Source organism: Ochotona curzoniae, unplaced genomic scaffold, assembly GCF_017591425.1.
Source record: "Ochotona curzoniae isolate NIBS_2020 unplaced genomic scaffold, NIBS_Ocur_1.0 contig_2210, whole genome shotgun sequence".
Lineage (NCBI taxonomy): Eukaryota > Metazoa > Chordata > Mammalia > Lagomorpha > Ochotonidae > Ochotona > Ochotona curzoniae.
This window is the reverse complement of record NW_024465369.1, coordinates 33,262,754-33,283,843: the sequence shown is the minus strand read 5'-3', so window position 1 is coordinate 33,283,843 and position 21,090 is coordinate 33,262,754. Positions and strand designations below refer to the sequence as shown.

Genomic DNA, 21,090 nt, shown 5'->3' with positions numbered 1-21,090 from the left:
CCACTAGGCTATTGCGCCGGGCCCCAACATAACATGATATCTTAAACAGTCAGGTCATCCCTTAATACCACCAAATATACGGTCAGCCTTTGGCGATCTTCCCATCTATTTTATTCTTTGTTTAAGTTAAACAAATGGTTTATTAAAATAAAGTCTAAATAAGGTCTACTGCATTTGATGAACAAGTCTAGTGTGCTCGTTTACATCAATTCCTTTTTCCCCTCTTTCTTGCAAAATTAGTTAAGAAAATCTGTCTTTAGCACTTCTCACATTCTGGTATTCACCAGCGCTAACTTGGTGGTGTCATTTCACATGTTTTCTCTGTGCCTTATATTTCCTACAGATTATTACTTCAGGTCAGACTGGGGGGTGGTGAAGGAGGGTGAGAATATTTAATGAATTCTGGCGTATTCTGACAGCTGCTATTCTATTTGTGATATTAGTAAGCATGCAGGATCAATGCCTAGAACCACTATCTCGGGCTTTTGCCAGATGGCAATATTCTTGCGTCCTTGTTCATTCATCAGCAGGAATACGTCTGTAAAAAGGAACTTCCTTTACTCTTGGCATCTTGAGGTTCACCTCACACATTCTTCCCGTCTACTCTAACCACTTTTCCAGAATAAGTTCAAAACCTAGGGTTTCAAATAACAAATTCCTTTTCTGCAATCAGAGGTGACATTAACACTTCTATCTAGATTATTTCTATCTAAAGTGTTGCCATAGGAAAAAGAAAGTCAGGGAAACAATTTTATTTTGAAGTAAAAACAGTGGTCTAAAACTGATGACACAAACCCTTTAGTGACTTTTATCATTAAGTAATGAAACGCAAACACCCAGGCTCAAAACATCACACATCTTCTCTATGCTTTTCTTCTCTCCCTTTAATTTTGGAGGTAAGGCAGAGCTGGAAGATTAGCAGTAACGAGACTGCAATTTAAAGGGGGAGGGGGGAGCCTCCAAGCAGATTTTTTTCTTTAAGAAGGAAACCCAAAACCAAAAGAAAACAGGTAAAATTAGCTATTGAAATGACGTCCATGTGAATCAAGCCTTGCTCCCTACATCTGGCAGCACTTAGCTCCTCCAGGGCACGCTGGTACCCCCGGGCACCACGACACATGTTTGACCAGTGGAGCAACAACAAAGCCGGCAGAGGCTCTAAAAAGGGGCAGCAGGTAACCATCAGGCCGACCACACGGCCCAGGCGCTTCGGCCAAAACACACACAACCAAGTCACCGACTATTCCCATGGCCCGAGAGCCAGGATGGAGGACTTTATTTCAGGATTCAAATTGCACACCACGCCTCTTTATGTCACTGGGTGACTTCCTCATTTTAATCAGGTCCAAAGCCTCCCTTTTCTTTCAGACGTGTGTTGGGGGGAGGGGGAGAGGCACCAGAGATGAGCTGCATAAAGCCACCTTGTGTTCTTGCCAAGAACCCATCTGAGAATTTGACTAGTCTGCTCCCTCTGCGCCCCTCCTAACGCCCCCCAGACAGTGGAGGAGGAGAGGATGCCAAATGATCATGCAAACAAGCACTCAGGCATTGTGCTCCAAAGAGACAGGAGCATGCCTGTACGGTGGCTTCCATCTCATTACACAATATCCCCTTTGCAGCTCAGAAGAATAGAGCACAAGTGCTGTTTTGTTTTTAGTTTTAAAAGGATTTATCTATTTATTTATTTATTTGACAGGCAGAGCAACGGAGGGAGAAACAGAGAGAAAGAGACAGACACACTTTGCATTTGCCACTTGAGCACATCAGTCAGGGCTGGGTCAGGCAGACCCGAGCTAGGAATCTGGAATTCAGTCCAGTTCTCCTATATACGTGGCAGAGAACCAAATGCTTGAGCCATCACCTGCTGCCTCCTGAGGTGTGCCTTTGCAAGAAACTGGTTCAAAAGTGGAGACAGGGCTGGACTCTAGGCTCCAACAAGAGACGTGTGCTCCAGTGGCTGCTTAACCAGCTGCACCCAATGCCCACTCAGTATGAGAAGCTGCCCTTGCATTTAAGTGAACATTTTAGTTAGGAAGCACGGGCTTCACCTGTCTTCCATGGTCTACAGCGTCAACTGGAGCCCCTTGTTAAGGGAGTTTTTCTGGTCTCTCCTACCAAGGTCCCAACTCCTCTTCTCCTCTAGGATTTTGAACAAAAATACTAAAAACAGATTCAACTTATTCCTTCTAACACATTTGGCAAAACACAGGAACAACAATTCCTATCAAACTATGGCCTTCTGGGGCTATTCTTTTCATTCAAAGAAACCATTTTTTTTTTTTAATATGGAATGCTTCACAATTTGCGTGTCATCCTTATACAGGGGCCATGCTAATCTTCTCTGTATCATTCCAATTTTAGTGTATGTGCTGCCGAAGTGAGCACAGAAATCATTTTAATAGTTGGAAACTTTAGGTTCCAAGGAAACTGTAGGAGAGTAATTCTGAACTAAAGAGCCTTTCCACTTCAAATTACACTATTTATTAGAAATATGTTCCATTTTTTACTTTCTAAAAAAATGTGTAAGATTTTTTTTATTTGAAAGTCAGATATATAGAGAGAGAGGAGGAGAGACAGAGAGGAAGATCTTCTGTCTGGTGGTTCATTCCCCAAGAGGCTGCAACGGCTGGAGCTGAGCCAATCCGAAGCCAGGAGCCAGGAACTTCTTCCGGGTCTCCTACGTGGGTGCAGGGTCCCAAGGCTTTTGGCCGTCCTCGACTGCTTTCCCAGGCCACAAGCAGGGAGCTGGATGGGAAGCAGGGCTGCCAGGATTAGAATTGGCACCCATATGTAAAACCGGTGCGTTCAGGGTGAGGACTTTAACTGCTATGCTATCGTGCCAGGCCTAATTTCTAAAAAAAATTTAATTGTCATTATTATTTTCCATGATGCAGTTTTGTAGGTATAGGGATTTGTTCTTCTCCCTAAGAATCTGTTCTATAAATATGATGCTCTGGAGGTAAAAATATTTTAACACTTTCCTTCCAATTAAGTATTTCTGAAATATGAATTTCTGAAAATGATAAGCACTTAAGACAAAATATTCCTAACCTGTCATTCAGTCTTATTCCTCAAAACCATTTCTTAAAATCAATAATAGGAAAATGTTTTTAACACACAAAATACGTGTGTGTGTGTTTAATTGTGGAAAGAAGGTATCTTTTAACAAATGGAACACACAGTATTAAACATTTGGAGGAGCTTAATATATAATCATTTTTAACTACAGAGCAAAATTAAAATGAAGGATATTCTTAAGAAACAGTACTAAAAAAGAAAAGAAAAAAGAAAAAAAGAAACAGAGTATTTCCTGCTAATGATGTTGCGGCAGTGTCTCAAAGGTAAGATAAAAGGCAAGATGGTAATTACTGACTGCATTAGGCTCAGGTCTTTACTACAAAACCAGAAGCATATCAGAAAACTGAGCTGGAAAAATGCTTTCAAATGCTGGGGCTTGAGGCAAAGGTTTAGGGGTATCTACCTCTGTAACATGGGAGTTAGCTTGTGTTACACAGCTTTGGACTACTTTGCTTCTCGCTTGTTTTCCACTGTTTCCCCCTAAGTAAATAAATATGTGTATAATAAATGCAAGCTTAAAAATGAGCTATGTGAGCGTTCATGTGTTTGAGGCAGTTATTTTAATAAGCTATAGTTTTTTTCTATTCACCTGCAATTTTGGAAAACAGTTGCTCCCACAGATGCTCAGACAATGGGGGGCATTAAGACCACTGAAACAGGCAGTTTCTCTGAAGCAGACTTGTGCTACAGTTTATAAGTGGGCAATATGCTGGGTTTCCTATTGTTCAAAGGCTCTTAGGGGGCATTTTTCAAAAATTAAATATATTTTCTAAATCAAAAAACAGTATATGTATAATTACTAGTCATAGGACACTGTACTTTTTTTTTTAGATTTATTTTATTTTTATTGCAAAACCAGATATACAGAGAGGAGGAGAGACAGAGAGGAAGATCTTTCGTCTGTTGATTCACTCCCCAAGTGACTGCAACAGCCGTGCTGTGCCAATCCGAAGCCAGGAGCCTCCTCCAGGTCTCCCACATGGATGCAGGATCCCAAATTTTTGGGCCATCCTCAACTGCTTTCCCAGGCCACAAGCAGGGAGCTGGATGGGAAGTGGAGTTGCTGGGATTAGATCCAGCCACCATATGGGATCCTGGCGCTTTCAAGGCAAGGACTTTAGCTGCTAGGCCACCGTGTTGGGCCCCCAACACTGCACTTCTTAAAGCTCTCTGTGGAGCTTAAAAATCTACTGTTTCAGGCCCGGCGCGGTGGCACAGTGGTTAAGTCCTCGCCTTGCATGCCCGGGATCCCATATGGGCGCCGGTTCTAGTCCCGGCAGCCCCGCTTCCCTTCCAGCTCCCTGCCTGTGGCCCGGGAAAGCAGTGGAGGATGGCCCAAAGCTTTGGGACCCTGCACCCATGTGGGAGAACCGGAGGAGTCTCCTGGCTTCGGATTGGCATAGTATCAGCCATTGCGCTCACTTGGGGAGTGAATCATCGGATGGAAGATCTTCCTCTCTGTCTCTCCTCTCTGTATATCTGCCTTTCCAATAAAAAAATAATAAAAATAAATCTTAAAAAAAAATCTACTGTTTCATTATGACTGCATTTCTTGTTGAATTCTTATTCTTCCATTTTCCACTTTTTATAGGCTGTGTTGTATCTAGAACAAAATCGTCAGTGAAGCTGCTTCAACAATAAATGCATGATTAAAGCAACACAGTAATTATGACATGTTTACAAGAAAAATCAAAAGCCAAGATGCAATTTATTTTAATGGGCTTAGCTATTAAAGTGAATTTATAACTATAATAGACATCACAACTAAGCATTGTCTTAAATAAATTTAAAAAGATTTATTTATTTTATTGGAAAGGCAGATTTAGAGAAGGAGAGACAGAGAGAAAGATCCATCTGCTGGTTCACTCCCCAGGTGGTTGCAATGGTTGGAGCTGAGCTATCCAAAGCCAGGAGCCAGGAATTTCTTTTGGGTCTGCCAAGGAGGTGCAGGGACCCAAGGCTTTGAACCATCCTCGAATGCTTTTCCAGGCTACAAGCAGGGAGCTGTATGGGAAGTGGAGCAGCCAGGACACAAACCTGTTCCCATATGGGATCCCAGCATGTGCAAGGTGAAGATATAGTCACTAGGTTATCACACGGGGCCCAAGTTTCTAGTATTAACCATTGACTTCAGTGTCTCCTACATAATTGACAATGGTTATGTTTGTAGAATGGAGAAAGAATGAGTCCATTCCTACCCAGTTTCCTGAATGATCTGAACATATCCACCTGATGTTCCCAGGCTTCCAGCAGCTGTTGGTGCCAGCATCCCATATGGGTGCCAGTTTGTGTCCCAGCTGCTCCACTTCTAATCCAGCTCCCTGTTTATGGCCTAGGAAAGTGGTAGAGGACAGCTCAAATCCGTAGGTCCCTGAACCCACCTGGGAATATATAGGAAATTTCTGGCTCCATTTTCGGACCAACCCAGCTCTTACTGTCACAGCTGTATGGGGAGTGAACCACTCTCTATAACTCTGATGTTCCAAGTCAAATTTTTTAAATGTAGATTTCTGGGTTTGACTATAGAACTACAGATTTAGAAAACCTAGCGTGGAACCAGGTTTTAACTAAATAATTTTCATACATACTAAAGTTTCTTGCACAAGTGATTCCCACACACACTAAAATTTGAGAACTACTAGCTAAGAGTTTTTTAGGTTTTATTTCTCAGTTTATGAAGTGGGACAAATCAAAAGACAGAGATAAAAATACTAGCCAGAGTTCATGTCAGGATCCAGAAAAAAATGAGATCTTGGAGTCTCTCAAATCCTGACTTTCCAGTTTCCTACTCAAGCACCAACTGAGCAACTCAGCCTCATTTAAAAACTTTTTCACTAGCTTTTCAAAGTAGGATTATATTGCATCAGAACCCATGTAACCTTTTGACCTTTGAAGATTAAAACACACCCCCCCACACACATACATACACCCCTAAATCCTGTGAGGGTCCCATCAAAGATACCTTTTATAAGAAGCCTCTATCAGGATGTAAGAGATAGCTTGGCATTCTGATAAAAGTAGAGGAATTCATGGTCAAATCTCTGGGACTTGGCTGAAAACTGAAATCCCATTTTCATTTGATAGGGCCGTAGCATGAGGTATACAGCAGGGGAATCACTTGCTCATTGTTGGTGAGGATCGTGTGCCAGGAGGCCATGTCCTTTTCCATGGGAAGCATTCTGGAGGCCAATTTTCAGCCCCATCAGAGAGGTCACTGGCTGGGCTTCGTGGCTTGGGTTTCTCAGAGCTCTTTGTGGAGACCCTCTTGGCTCCCATGGTTGGTAATGGTCACTCAGTAGGTAACTAGAGAATGGATGAGGCTGGCACATTTCTCTACTTATCTGAATGGCTACATTCACACCACTCCAAATGAGCAAAATCTAAGGCCTTTATTTTCCCTGAGACTTTATTATGAAAAGGCTCCAACTTACAAAAACAGTGAGAGAATTTTATGATGAATACACACATTGGCAACCTATAGTTAACATTTTACTAATTCTATAGTTAACATTTTACTGTATTTCCTCTTATCACATTTCTAGAATGCCTCAATACTCATCTATCCACTTCTTGAAAAGATTTATTTATTAGTTTATTTTCTTATTTACTTACTTAGTTATATGAAAGTCAGAGGGACAGAAAGAGACACAGATTCTTTCTGTCTGCTGACTCACTGCCCAGTGGTCTCAACTGTCAGGGCTGGGCCAGTCTAATGTCAGGAGACAAGAGCTTGTTTTGGGTTTTCCAAGTGGGTGGCAGAATTCAAGCACTGGAGCTATCACTTGTGACTTTCCAGATATATTAGCATGAGATGCCAGATGAGAAGCAGAACACCTAGGAGCTGAATCAGGTACTCCAACATGTGATGTCAGTGTTGTAAGTACAGTTAATAATTTAACTTGCTGTGCCAAAACACTGGTCCTCAAATAAAAAAAAATTCTGATAGGCAGAGAGAGAGTGATGGATGATAGAAAAAATAGAGTACTCCCATGCACTGATTCACTCCCTATGAGACTGATGCAGGGAGCTGGTAACTCAATCTAGCTATCTTACGTGAATATTAGGGATACAACTGCTTGAACTATCACTGCTGCCTCCCAGAGTATGCTCCGTAGCAAGCTGAAACTGGAAGCTAGAGCTGGAGCCAGAGTCCAGACCTGAATACAGGAGTTGATGGTATAACCAGCATCTTAGTTGCTTAGACAAATGCCTACCCAACCTGCACAAATCTGAAGCATATCATTCAATGAATCCTCACAAGTGCATACATCTTTACAGCCAGACAGTTAACAAGATTCCAGAAGTTTCTCTCTCCCTGCTTTCCAGCAAATCCCCCCTACCCCACCAGTGCCTATGAAAGTATGTGATGTTTGTACGTCATCTAACATCATGGTAACGTTTCCCTAGTGGAATAACTTAAACCAGAGGGAGATGAATTATATTGCATAGATCACATCATTGTAACAAGAGAACAAAAACTTCAGTGCCTAAACAGTCAATGTTTTTCCCACTTAAGCCCCATGTGTTCATTACAAAACTTCTCAATTAAATTAAAATCAAATTTATAAGTTTTGACTGTTTTCAAGCAAATAATTTCCCATAACCTTTTATCAAAGAGAAACCACAGAAATAGCTAAAACTGAGGAAAAGAATTATTAATGCATTTAAACAGGCTAAAAACAATTCTCACAGAAAATTCAATTAAGACTAATTACACTGACTGGTAATACTCCCCCTGCAGTCTTAAAAAAATGTTTGAAAAGTATTCCAATAAAAAGAAAAGCACTTAGCATATTATACAGCTAAAAAGTCTACCTTTGAATTTTTAATATGACCCCAGATTTAATACAACACAGACTTCAGAATTTAATGCTTCTATTATTTCCTACTCATGCAAGCAAAGGCAGCAAGACTACCAGGGATATTCCTAGGATATCTGCAAACTACCAACAAATAGCTTATTTGTTTAATAACTGCTGTCATTTCTTTGTATAAGCAGCAATCACAAGATGTCAAACAAATTCTGCCTTGACAGTGGGTACTGATAGATGTCTCTGCTTGTTTTTATTAAAAACAAAACAATGTTCCCTCCATTAATTACCATGCCTCGAGAAGTGGAGACACTGCTGGGATGTTCACCAGCCCCTGGGCAAGCAGGGCTGAGCAAGAGGAAACCACAGGGCCAAAGGGAATGCCGGAACACATTTTTCTTCAGTTCCCATGGGAATCCAACGACTCCAAAGTCTTAGATTCCCTTGAAGGGAAAAAGCAGGAGCGTGTGGGGGGCAGCATGGGACATGTGTATCAGTCACAACAGCTCATCTGGGCCCGGATCCAGGTAGTCTGCCTGTCTAAATTTGATGAAATATAGGCGCCACCAGGTAACAGTAGTGGTCAGGGAGTTTGCCAGGAACCTGTAACTCAAAACTGAAAAATGAAATTAAGAGACTACTCGAGCCAGGAAATTTCTTTCTTCAGGATGCAATAACTGCAAACGACAAAGTGCAAAGAACAGACAATTCTTTGTGTGTTTTTAGAAGTTTCTTCTTCCTTACAGGACACAACATCTTGACCACAAAGGACACAGAAATATTCTCAAGCTTACATTGCAATACTGAACTGTGGTGTGTAGGCAGAACTCGTGCCCCTCTTCCTCCTCAGAACACCATTGCTGCGGACTGGCTCGGGACCAGCAGCCAGAGCTGGGGAGATCTTGGGAAGGCGGGTCCACTGGGCAATAGCAACAGGGGTGATGCTCGACACTGCCCTGTCCATAACTCTCAACCCCAACCTGCAGGTCCCAGACTTCCTCTTCCCTGTCTAGCCTCTCCTCTAATTGCTCTAAAAATGATTCTGCATTTAGAAGCACTTCTATGTAAGCACCCTACGAGAACTGACAGTCGTCAGAATTATCACACAGCCCCAATTCTTAACAAGCAAAGAGAAGTCTTTCCTTGCGGCAGGACTTACCCCTACTTTAAAACACACTGCTGGGCCCTGCGTGGTGGCACAGTGGTTAAGGTCCTCGCCTTGCACGCCCAGGATCCCATATGGGCGCCGGTTCTAATCCTGGCGGCCCCGCTTCCCATCTAGCTCCCTGCCTGTGGCCCGGGAGAGCAGTCGAGGACGGCCCCAAGCCTTGGGACCCTTCACCCGTGTGGGAGACCCGAAAGAGGCTCCTGGCTTCGGACCAGCATAGCATCGGCCGTTGTGCTCACTTGGGGAGTGAATCATTGGACGGAAGATCTTCCTCTCTGTCTCTCTTCTCTGTATATCTGCCTTTCCAATAAAAAAAATAATAAAAATAAATCTTTAAAAAAAAAAAAACACACTGCTGTACCAAACAATGCTCATCACTTGTTGAGCTGACTCTGTAGGTGACATGATGCTCACTTTTAAGACTGTGTACAATGAAACAGCAGAGCTTTGGCTTAAGTTGTTGGAGAGTCAAGACGCAGAAATATTTTTTCTTTTTTTCTTTTTCCCCACTGAGACAGACAGTCTTACTGCAAACCACCCCAGAGAAGCAAAGTGAAGGTTTTGTGATTAAAGGATCTATGTCTTTTTTACCTAACTGTGAAACTGCAAACAAATAAGACATCAAAATGAAGAGATGACAACATAAGATATTTTGGAGTATAAGTTTTTGTTGTTGCTTGTAAATAATAAAATTAATTCAATCTTACAGGTAATCACTTCTACTTTCTAAATACAGTGGTAAAATATTTATGTCAACATAATTTACTTTTCATTCCTTAGAAACAATTCCCTGAGCCACTAAATTATCTTTCCTTTTGATAGAAAAGCCACTTATTGTCAATTTTATAAAGGAAATCAGATCTGTGTTTTGCAAATTCCATGTTCTCTTCCAATACAGAGAAGGTTAAATTCTGCCTTTGGAATCATGGTTTATTTAAATTGCTCAAATTAAATGAATTACTACTTGGCAGTAATTTAGCAGTAAATACTGCAGTAAAAGAAAGCCCCCTTCACTGTTGTTTTGTTTTCTTAAAAGATATGATCTTTTAAAAACAATTTATTTGGGCCCAGTGTGATGGCTCAATGGCTAAATCCTCGCCTTGCACATGCTGGGATCCCATATGGGTGTCAATTCATGTCCTGGCTACTCTACTTCCCATCCAGCTCTCTGCTTGGTGGCCTGGGAAAGCAGTAGAGGACCTTGGGACCCAACATCCACATGGGATTGGCTCCGCACTGGCCTCTGCACCTATCTGGGGAATGAGCGGCAGAGGAAAGATCTTTCTGTCTCTTCTCTCTGTAAATCTGATCTGTCTTTCCAATAATCATAGTCTTTAAAAATTTTATTTATTTGCTTAAAACACAGTGTGACAGAGAGAGGAGAGACATAGAATTTCCACTTCCTGATTTACGTCCCAAATGGCCACAAGCAGCTCCAACTGGGTCTCCCATGTTGGTGACAGGAGCCCAAGCACTTGAGCCATCTTCTGCTCTTTTCCCAGGTACATAAGCAGGGAGCTGTTCTGATATGGAATGTCAGCACAGGCAGCTTAAGTCACTGTGCAACAATGTCACCCTCCTCTACTTCCTGTTAAATCTTCTCCACAGTATTTATCACCTTCTAAAATATTCAGTGATTTCCTGATTGTATTCATTGCCGGACAAGGCAAGCTCCTTCAGGGCAGGAATTTTTGTCAGGGTTATCCTCCAAATGACTTACCACAGCGTTGGGATCAGTTTATCTTCCACCTGCTAGCAATGGTATGCCATATGGACGCCTGTTCATATCCTACCTGCTCTGCTTATCTGCTCCCTGCTTATGGTCTGGGAAAGCAGTGGAGGAAAGCAGTCCTTGGACCACTGCAGTCACCCAGAGACTTGGAGGAACCTCCTGGCTCCTGGCTTTGGGTCAGCTAATCTCTGGCTGATGTGGCCATTTGGGGTGTGAACCAAATAAGGAAAATCAATCTCTTTCTTCTTCTCTCTGCAAATCTGGCTTTCAAATAAAAATAAATAAATCTTTCAAAACAACAAATAAAAACAGTGTCTGGCACCACCTAAAGGTCACATGGCAAGGTCAACTTTGAGCTGGGGTTGCCACTCTTGCATTTTGTGTTCCTACCCAGAAATGTCTTTTTTTTTTTTTTTTATTGGAAAGGCAGATATACAGAGAAGAGAGACAGAGAGGAAGATCTTCCGTCCAATGATTCACTCCCCAAGTGAGCCGCAACGGCCCATGCTATGCAGGTCCGAAGCCAGGAGCCTCTTTCGGGTCTCCCACGTGGGTGCAGGGTCCCAAAGCTTTGGGCCGTCCTCGACTGCTTTCCCGGGCCACAGGCAGGGAGCTGGAAGGGAAGCGGAGCTGCCGGGATTAGAACCGGTGCCCATATGGGATCCCGGGCGTGCAAGGTGAGGACCTTAACCACTGTGCCACCGCGCCAGGCCCTAGAAATGTCTCTTTACGTAAGCTTCTTATTTCAAATAAAAACTTTGAATACAATTTATATTATTTGTTGTATTACCAAATTGTCACTCAAACCCTTACATTCTCACATGTCAAAAGCCATGAATTCAAGTTGATCAATCTTGCTACATCTACACTATGATAAACCGTCGCATGCACATGTTTTTCACTGTTTTTTTCTTTAAGTCTCTCTGCCTTATCATGATTAGCACAGTAGGTCACCTGCTCTTATTCTTAGTAAGTAGACCTTAGTTTACAGGTCACAATTAAAGTGCATTATCTTCGATTGTCTCTCTCTCTAAACAATGGCAGATGCACCTTCCCCCTAGGACACTTCCTTCAATTCAGTCACATTATTTGTGACATTATTCAATGACATTAGGGTCCTCCAGACTCTCTTCTTTTCAACGTTGGGGGAGAGAAGGAGCAATTTGCAGCTGGAGTCTCAACTCAATTTCTTCTTTTTATATAAATAAATTGGATTTTCTTTTAGAGTTCTTCATAATCCCTTCTAATTAGTACCTTGTCTTGATTAATTTAAAACATTTTCCAGGGGGTAGGGGACAGGGTCGGCATTGTGGTATAGCACATTAAACCTCCACTTGTGAGGCCAATAACCTATGGGTGCAAGTTCAGGATACAGCTGCTCCCTTTCCAATTCAGCTTCCTGTTAAGGCACCTGGGAAAGCAGTAGAAGATAGGGCTTGGCTTGAAAGCCTAGTGACTAAATCCTCAACTTGCATGTGCTGGGATCATGTCCCAGCTACTCCATTTCCCATCCAGCTCTCTGCTTGTGGCCTGGGAAGGCAGTTAGAGGATGGCCCAAAGCCTTGGGATCCAGAAGAGGCTCTTGACTCCCGACTTCATATCAGCTCAGATCCAACTGCCACTTGGGGAGTGAACCAGTAGATGGAAGATCTTTCTTTAAATTTGCCTTTCCAATAAAAATACATAAATATTTGGGGAAAAAATAGTTGTTTTTAAAAAAGCAGTGGAAGACAGCCCAAGTGATTGGACCCATGCACCCATGTGAGAGCTCCAGAAGAATCTCCAGGCTCCTTGCTTTGGCCTGGCCCAGCCCTGGTCATTGCAGCCATTAGGGGAGAGAGTCAGTGAATGGGAGACTTCTTTCTCTAGTTCTCCTCTTCTCTGTAACTCTTCAAGTAAATAAAAAATAAGTTTTTTAAAAAAAAGGTTTTTCTTAAATCCAAGTATTTTTGGCAAGATGGCTAATTTCATTCATCTATCAAAAAGTAGTTTTTATACTCTATAGACTTTTGTACATTTACTGTGGGGAGGGGAGCTTAGGAAATTATTTGTACACATCTTCTGTTTCAGAAGACTTGACAATTCAGTAATTTATTAATTCAATAAATAGAGGTCATGTAGAAAAACTACTATAACAGCTCCTGGCTGACAGCAAATGACTGAAACTAACAGTGCATTTCATATCCATTGTAACCTCCTAAGTGGTCTTCTGTGCTACAGCTAAGAACTACATTTCCCAGACTCCCTGTACATAAGGGTCTATATCTGGATTTGACGCTTCCAATTAGATGCATATATGGTTGATCTGAAGCGGGGGAGTGTGGAGGAGGTGTCATCCCTGCAGTAGTGGCCATTCTTTTTTCTGCTGCCGAGTTTATGCAGCTTTGTCCCAGATAGCTTCTAAGTACCAAAAAGCAGCTGGAGGTGGTGGCAGCTTGGCATCCCTAGTGGGCCAGTCCTACTTGCTCTCCGGTGGGCCAGTTCACTCGGTGGTTCTGGAAGTTGTTACTGCAGGCTTAGCCTACAGGTTACTCTTCTAAATCATTCAAACCTCAGAGTCTCTCTCTCTTTTTAAAAGATATATTTCTTTTCTTTTCTTTTTAAAAGATTTATTTATTTTTATTACAAAGTCAGCTATACAGAGAGGAGGAGAGATAAAGAAGATCTTCTGTCCGATGAGTCACTCTCCAAATGAGCACAACGGCCAGCGCTGTGCCGATCAGGAGCCAGGAGCCAGGAACTTCCCCCTGGTCTACCACGTGGGTGCAGGGTCCCAAGGCTTTGGGCCGTCCTCGACTGCTTTCCCAGGCCACAAGCAGGGAGCTGGATGGAGCTGCTGGGATTAGAACTGGCACCCATAGAGGATCCCGGTGCTTTCAAGGCAAGGACTTTAGCCACTAGGCCACTGCGCTGGGCCCAGATGTATTTATTTTCAAGGCACAGTTACAGAGAGATGGCCACACACACACACACACACACACACACACACACACACACACTTTCCAACCAAGAGAAACTTCAGCCAGGTCTCCCACATGGGAGTCAGGGACCAAGAGCTTGGACTATCCTTGACTGCTTTTCCAGGTGCAGTAGCAGCAAGCTGGAAGTGGAGCATCCAGGACTCAAACTAGTTCCTCCCAGTGATTTGCTCTCAGCCAGAAGCTGTTATACTAGTTTTTCTACATGACCTCTACTAATTGCACCAGCAACATCCTATGGGATGTTGGCATTTAAGGTGGAAGCGTAAAGGGGTGCCGCACAGCGCTTGTCAGGTTAATTGACAGCAGACAGGACACAGAAACGGTTTCCGCATCCCGGCCTTCCTACGTCCTCTTGCGCCATTGAGTTAATTGAAGGCGCGAAAAGCACACCCTGCCCCTCCTGCCTTCCGTACTACTCACACAACAACTGACAGCACGGGAAATCACTCCAGAAGTTCCATGCACCTGGCCCCTCCTGCCTCCTGCCTCCTGCTGTGCTAAGTTAGGTTAGCTAACCATAGAAAAACGCTGGGCTCTGGTAATTCCCTCACTGCCTGAAACCTTGTCTGTACTGAGAGGCTCTCAATCTGATTGGAGGATGAAAGTTTAAAAACCCGACTTTCGCTGTCCAGCACAGTGGATCCTGGAGGGTGGTGGGAGCTGCTGTCACCAAGCTTGGGAAATAAACACTTCTCCTAACATCCTACACTTGGGTCCAGTGTGATCTCTCTCGCACTCGCAATAGAAGCTAATCCCTGTGCCACAACATCAGCCCCAGCTAGGATCTCTCCAGCAACTACCAGTGTAAAGTGGCCAACAGATCTACAGCTAAGAGTCACAGAAAGTTGGTGGATGAAAGTCTAGGCCAGTGCATTAATCCATGGTGGCTATAGATGAGAAAAGAAAGGAGCTTTGAGATAGCAGGACAGTCACTAAGTAGAGATCTTTGTTGCTTCTGCATTGGTTGGGTCAACAGTTTGGAAAGTTTTTATGAAAACAAGGTGCAGGTAGCCTGGGTGGTCAGCTGTGATGGGATTAAAGTCTAGGTTTCAACATACCTTCAGGAATGTGGAACAGTCTTTTTGTTCACTTTGCCCAAAGCAGTAAACTGATTTAACTTCGTTTATCTCTTCCCCATGCTTTGCAATTAAATTTAGGACACCTCTGAATTTTTCTTTTATCATTAGGAGCATCCAGTGCTTGCTAAATACACTTAAAGTGCTCAAAATAGCTAAATAATTTCAGCTTCCTACAACTGTAACCAAACTAGTGGGGTTCTAATATTGATGGGAAGAAGGAAGGATTGCAGGCAAAGAGGCAGAAAGGCAAGATCAAAATGATCAGAGAAGACCAAGGGAGCCTCTGATGGTATCTCCTTGCTACCCAGATAAGACTTTAACAAAAAGCCAGAGAACAGAATTCTAGGCTGAAGGTAAAGAATTCTAGGCTAAAGACATAGGAGCGTTCTGAAAGCCCATGAAGCCAGTCTTGTGTTTGCTGAGGTATTGAGTATGCTTAGGAAGAGTAAGTTTGACCATACTCTGCAAGAATGTTTTATTCCTGATATATTTATTTTCAGACAAAAAGACATACACCAGTAGTCAGAAATACTTAATCCACTAGTTCAGGGCCAAACCAGGCTGAAGGCAGGAGCGCAGAATTCCTTCAGGGTCTCCTGTGTGGGTGGCAGGAACCCAAGTACTTGAGCCATCACCCGCTGCCTCCAGGGTACATGCTAGCAGGAAAGTGAAGGTATTCACAGTAGCAGGGATTTAAACCAGGCACTCTGGTTTGTAATGCAGATGCCCAAGTGGCAAGGTACTGCTGCACCAAATGCTAGTTCCATTATGAAAAGTTTAACATGCTCAGGAGCACAGTTTAAAATTCAACATAGTGAATTCCTGATGTTCTTGAGTAAGAGAATGGCAATATCAGAAATGAATCCTGGGGGAAATTAAAAAGGCTAAATGACTTAGAGTAAACAATCAGAATATGGTATAGTTAGGTTACTACAAGAGGATAAATGGAAAGTAATAAAAGGATTAACCCCCTTGGTAAAACATGTGGCAGAGGTACAACTAATGTGAAGTAACAGTAGATGACATATACACGTTAGGGAAGAAGAGTCAAAGATTACTCAGAGGACAACAGAGTATTTACAGAAAAAAGGGAAAGCAGGGGGCAAGTTGCTTTTGCTCTGGAGAAAAATCTGTATTTTGCCTTTGGATCCACCAAATGAGAAGTATTAGCAGGACGTTCTGGAAGAGTGTGCAGAAGTGCAGGGTTGGTGCTGAAGAGGTCAGCCATGTTGTAGCAACAATATGACACTCTATCTGAAATATTAACTGAAAGTCAGTATAAAATTCCCATTTGTCTAGCTGCTCCTCGCCCTCTTGTGTAGGCGTCCCTCCCCTGTCCACTCCTTGTTGACCAGTTTTTCTTAGAGATTTGTCCTTATTTCTCTTCTTCCCAAGCTATTGGCCTTCTACCTTGGAAATGCCATCAGCTCTTTAGGTCTTCCAAATCTGTACTTCCAGTCCAGATCCTTTTCCAGAATTTACCTGACTAGTTGATTTCCTTTGTTTAAGGAAATCCTGTCTATAGGCATTCCACATTCAGCATGACTCACATTGTGTTCATATTCTCTTCCAAACCTTATCCTCTCTCCAATGTTCTCAATGACTGGCACCATAGTCTTCTCAAGCACCCAAGCCAGAAGAGCTTGGGAGCCAGAGGAGCATTCCCTATACAGCCCTTCCCATCCTCCTCCTCTTCCTCAAACCAAGCAATAATCAGTTTATGAATCTACCTCACAAGCGTCTCCTTACAGAATTCACTTCTCTGTACTTACTGTCCTAGTTCAGGCTGCTCTCCTCTGTTACCCAGAACAAGTGCAACAGCTTCCCTCCTAGTCTCTTTTATTTCTAGTGTCATCTGACTCCATACTGTCCTCCACCTGGAAGCTGGTGAGAACTTCACACCATGCCCATTTTAACACATCACACTCTCACACATAATCCTTCCTGTGTTGGCTGTGTCACAATCGCTCCAAAAATCAGTGTCTTGAAAGAACAAATCTTTGTTAGTTCTCATGATTCTGTGGTATGGCTGGGTGGCTTCTCTGGTCAGATCAAGATGACTGAAGACAACCTGCTAACGCCGGCTCAGTGCTGGCTCTTGTGATGATAGAGACTCAATCATGTGATTCTCATCACCCAGGCTGGGGTCTCTCAGATGGTCACACTGTTGCCAGGGGCAGCACAAGAAAAATCTAACACTCGAATACTTTCCAAGCCTTTTAACACCATCTCATTTGTCAAAGAAGTTACATGACCAGCCGAGATCCAAATGGCACAAAAACAGAGTTGACCTCAGAACAGGAGGAACATCAAAAATCATAAACAAAGAAACAGAGAGGAAGGTTTGTACCCTTTTGCCATCAACTACATGAATGCACCTGACAGATTTCTTAGGCTCTGAATCCTGATTACCTTATTCCTCATCTCTTGAAACCTGCCCTTTGTCTCTGGGCTCTCATGATATGATCTGCTTCAAACATACACGGCACATTTTCCTCTTGTAGGCTTTTAAACCTATTGCGCTTCTGCCCTGCCACTCTTTCCCTTCACCACCACTCATCCTTCAGGTCTCCTCTTAAATGTCAATTTTTCTGAGAAGTCTTCTTTGATCCTTTAAGATGACAGCAGATACCCTGCCACTGTGCCTCACAGTCCCTTTGTGCTGACCCTTCTCACAGTCCTTAACAGCTGTATCACCATTACCTTGCATTGCTAGATCGTAAGCTTTCTATAGCAAGGACTATGTCTTTTCCATGCAAGGTAGGTGACAGATTTCTAACTAATGAAATGACAGTAGTGTCCCATTAGCTGTAGTTGTGCTCTCCATGGTTTCACATCTTGTGGCTCTAGTTACCTTGTCAACTGTAGTCCCAAAATACTAGATAGATCATTCCAGAAATAAACAATTTGCAATTTAAGTTGCACATTGTTCTGATTAGCATGATAAAATTGTGTACCTTCCACCAGGGATTGGGATCACTATTTTATCCAATGAATTAATGCTACATACGGTCCCCCTGCCCTTATAAATTGGTCACGAGACCAACTCTTGAGGTATCCCTCATTTTACTTACTACTGGCTCCAAAGCATAAAAGTGTTGTGGCTGGTAATTTGGATATGCCAAAAAAAGAGTCATAAAAACTCTTTTTTTTTAAAAAGATTCACTTCTTTTTATTGGAAAGGCAGAGATACAAGGAGGAGGAAAGACAGAGGGGAAACTCTTCTGTCTATGGATTCTCCCCAAGTCGCCACAATGGCTAGAACTATGTAAATCTGAAGCCAGGAGCCAGGAACCTCCTTCAGGTCTCCCACATGGATGCAGGGTCCCAAGGCCTTGGGCCATCCTCAACTGCTTTCCCAGGCCACAAGCAGGGAGCTGGATGGGAAGAGGGGCTGCCAGGATTAGAACTGGCGCCCATATGGGATCCTGACATGTTCAAGGCAAGGACTTTGGTTGCTAGGCCACCGTGCCAGGCCCCATAAAATCTTTCTTTAAGTGATAATAAGATATTGTGAGACAGAGAGATCATGTTCATATAACTTTTATTATAGTATATTATAACTGTTCTTACTGTTAGTTATTTTTATTTTTTATTTTATTTAAGAGGTGAAGAGAGGGAGAAAGAGGAGAGCAAGAAGAGACTGTCTCATCCATCTGCTTGCTCCTCAGATGTCCACAACAGCCAAGGCTGGGCCAGCCCAATGCCAGGAGCTTGGCATTCCATTCAACATACCAAGCAAGTGGCAGGAATCCAAGTACTTACATCAGGTACTGCTGAGGCAATTATCAGTTATTGCTGCTAATATCTCACTCAGTCTAGGTTATACATAATCTTTTATTATGTATTTCTAGGAAAGAGCATAGTGTACATATAAAGTTGAGTATTATCCAGTTTCTGGTACCCACCAGTGATAGAATACATTCTTCAAAGATAAGGGGACTACTACACCAGAATTGAAGTATTATGTCAAAAGAAAGCAAATGGGGACTGGTGCAAGTGATGCTGCCACCTGGGACCAATTTATGTCCCAGCTGCTCCACCTCTAATCCAGCTTCCTGCTAATGACCTGGGAAAAGCCACAGAAGTCGGCCCAAGTATTTGGGCCCCTGGCACCCATATGAAGACCTTCATGAAGTCTGCTTCCTGGTTTGTGCCTAGCCCAGCCCTGGCCATTGCAACCATATAGGAATAAACCGCAGATGGAAAATCTCTTTTCCTCTCTGTAACTTTGGTTTTCAAAGAGATAAGCACATTAAAAAAAAAAAAGCAACTAAAAGAATACAAACAAAATGTCATGGATCACAGTTTTTAAAAACACTGACTGGCCCAGGATTTAAGAGAAAAATAAAAGTATTTGCAGAAAAATTTGAGTGAGGAACATTAGCTTCCATCACATCGGGCGGGTAAGACCCTGAAAATGAGTCAACCAGTTGGCTGTTATTGGGTAAAGGAAAAGGGTTGAAATAAGATAAAGGGAGCCAGCACGGTGGCATAACAGGCTAATCCTGGCCTGGTGTAGGCATCCCATATGAGCGCTGGTTCGAGTCCCAGCTGCTCTACTTCCTTATCCAGTTTTCTGCTTATGGCCTGAGAAAGCAGTGGAGGATGGCCAGGTCCTTGAACCCCTATACCCAAATGGAAGACCTGGAAAAAGCTCCTGGCTCCAACTGTGGACCTGCCCAGCTCTGACCACTGCAGCCATCTGGGGAGTGAATCAGTGGATGGCATATCTCTCTGTTCCTCCCTCTTTCTGAAATTCTGACTTTCCAAGTAAAATAAACAAACCTTTAATAATAATAAAATAATAAAAAGAAATGAGTTGAGGATTCTTTTCCCCCACAAAAGGGAGAGGAAAAAAAAAGAAAAAAATTATGAAACTGCAATAAAATGACATCAGTGCAATATATCTAGCCAAAAGGCAACAAAATGTGTTGTAAAAGTTAGAAAAAAAAAAGGTGATAAACTCAAATACACATCTGCTGTTACTGCCTCTCCTGTAGATGCAGGCATGCTCCTGGAAGAGCAGAAAGCAGGACAGACAGCAAGAGTAAAACAGACAATGGGAGGTACGTGCTAGGGCAAACCACAAAAACTGGATCTGGTTCAGGCAGCAGAGAAAGGCAAGGATTCCCAAGGGCCAAGGGATAGTCTGCAGACCTAAGGGGGAAGTGGAACTCAAGATAAGAAGGAGCAGCTGAAAACCTGTTTTAGGACAAAGTTCAACCTCCAAACTCCATATTCTGCTCTATGAAATGAAGGGACTGTCCTTCTACTTCCTCTGGCAAAACACCAGTTTTCTATTTAGGAGAGAGTAAAGCAGCAGGTCTTGACAAAGCCAGGAACACTTGTGATTAGGGTACAATGATGAACACAGGAGACCAACTGCAGACTCGGGCGCTGAGATCCGGGCCCCTGGCCTCAGCCCACTTCGTTTCCAGGATGCTGGTGGCCAGATGAGTGTTACTAGTTTTTCCATTTAAACCCCCTTTCTGTTTGAGGATCCACTCTAGAATTCCACCATGTAATTAATTGTCAAGTCTCCTTATTGTTCTACAATTTGTAACAGTTTCCTTAGTCTTTCTTCCAAATGCCTGAACGAGTCTTTAATATAGAAGAAAAATACCAGGCCTGACACAATGGCTTTAACTGGTTAATCCTCCCCTTTCAAGCACCTGGATCCTATCTGGGCACCTGGCTGCTCCACTTCCCATCCAGCTCCCTGCTTGTGGCTTGGGAAAGCAAGTGAAGGATGACCCAATGCTTTAGGATCCTGTACCCATGTAGGAGATCTGGAGGAAGCTCCTGGCTCCTGGCTTTGGATTGCCTGGGCTCTGGCCATTGTCCAGGTTTTTAAACCAGTGCTCTGACCTGGAAGACCTGGAAGAAGCTCATGGCTCCAGCATCAGACTGGCCCAGCTCTGGCCATTGCAGTCATTTGGGGTGTGAACAAATGAATGGAAGTTCTCTCTCTGTCTTTCCAAGTAAAATAAATACACCTTTTGAAAAAAAAAAAAAACACAGAACAAAACAAAACAGGGAGTCAGAAATGAAAGCCTTAATTGAAGGGATGGAGAATAAACTTGAGGAACCTTCTCAGAAAGGAGAGCTAAAACAAAAGGACCAGGGGTGGGTGCTGCAGTGCAGCGCTGCCACCTGCAGATGCAGGAAGTCCACAGGAGTGCTGCTTCAAGGCCAGGAGGTTCAGATTCTGCTGCAGCTCCCTACTAACACGCCTGGA

General features: G+C 43.0%; 1 protein-coding gene and 1 non-coding gene across 3 annotated transcripts in view; both read right to left on the bottom strand.

Annotated features, from left to right (window-relative positions):
* The window catches only part of METAP1D (methionyl aminopeptidase type 1D, mitochondrial), an 82,418-nt gene that overhangs the window by 46,526 nt on the left and 14,802 nt on the right, over positions 1 to 21,090 (bottom strand). The gene's annotated exons all lie outside the window — the stretch shown is intronic.
* Positions 2,280 to 2,385, bottom strand: LOC121150997. The gene has a single exon (XR_005883089.1). It is a non-coding gene; the product is annotated as a U6 spliceosomal RNA (small nuclear RNA).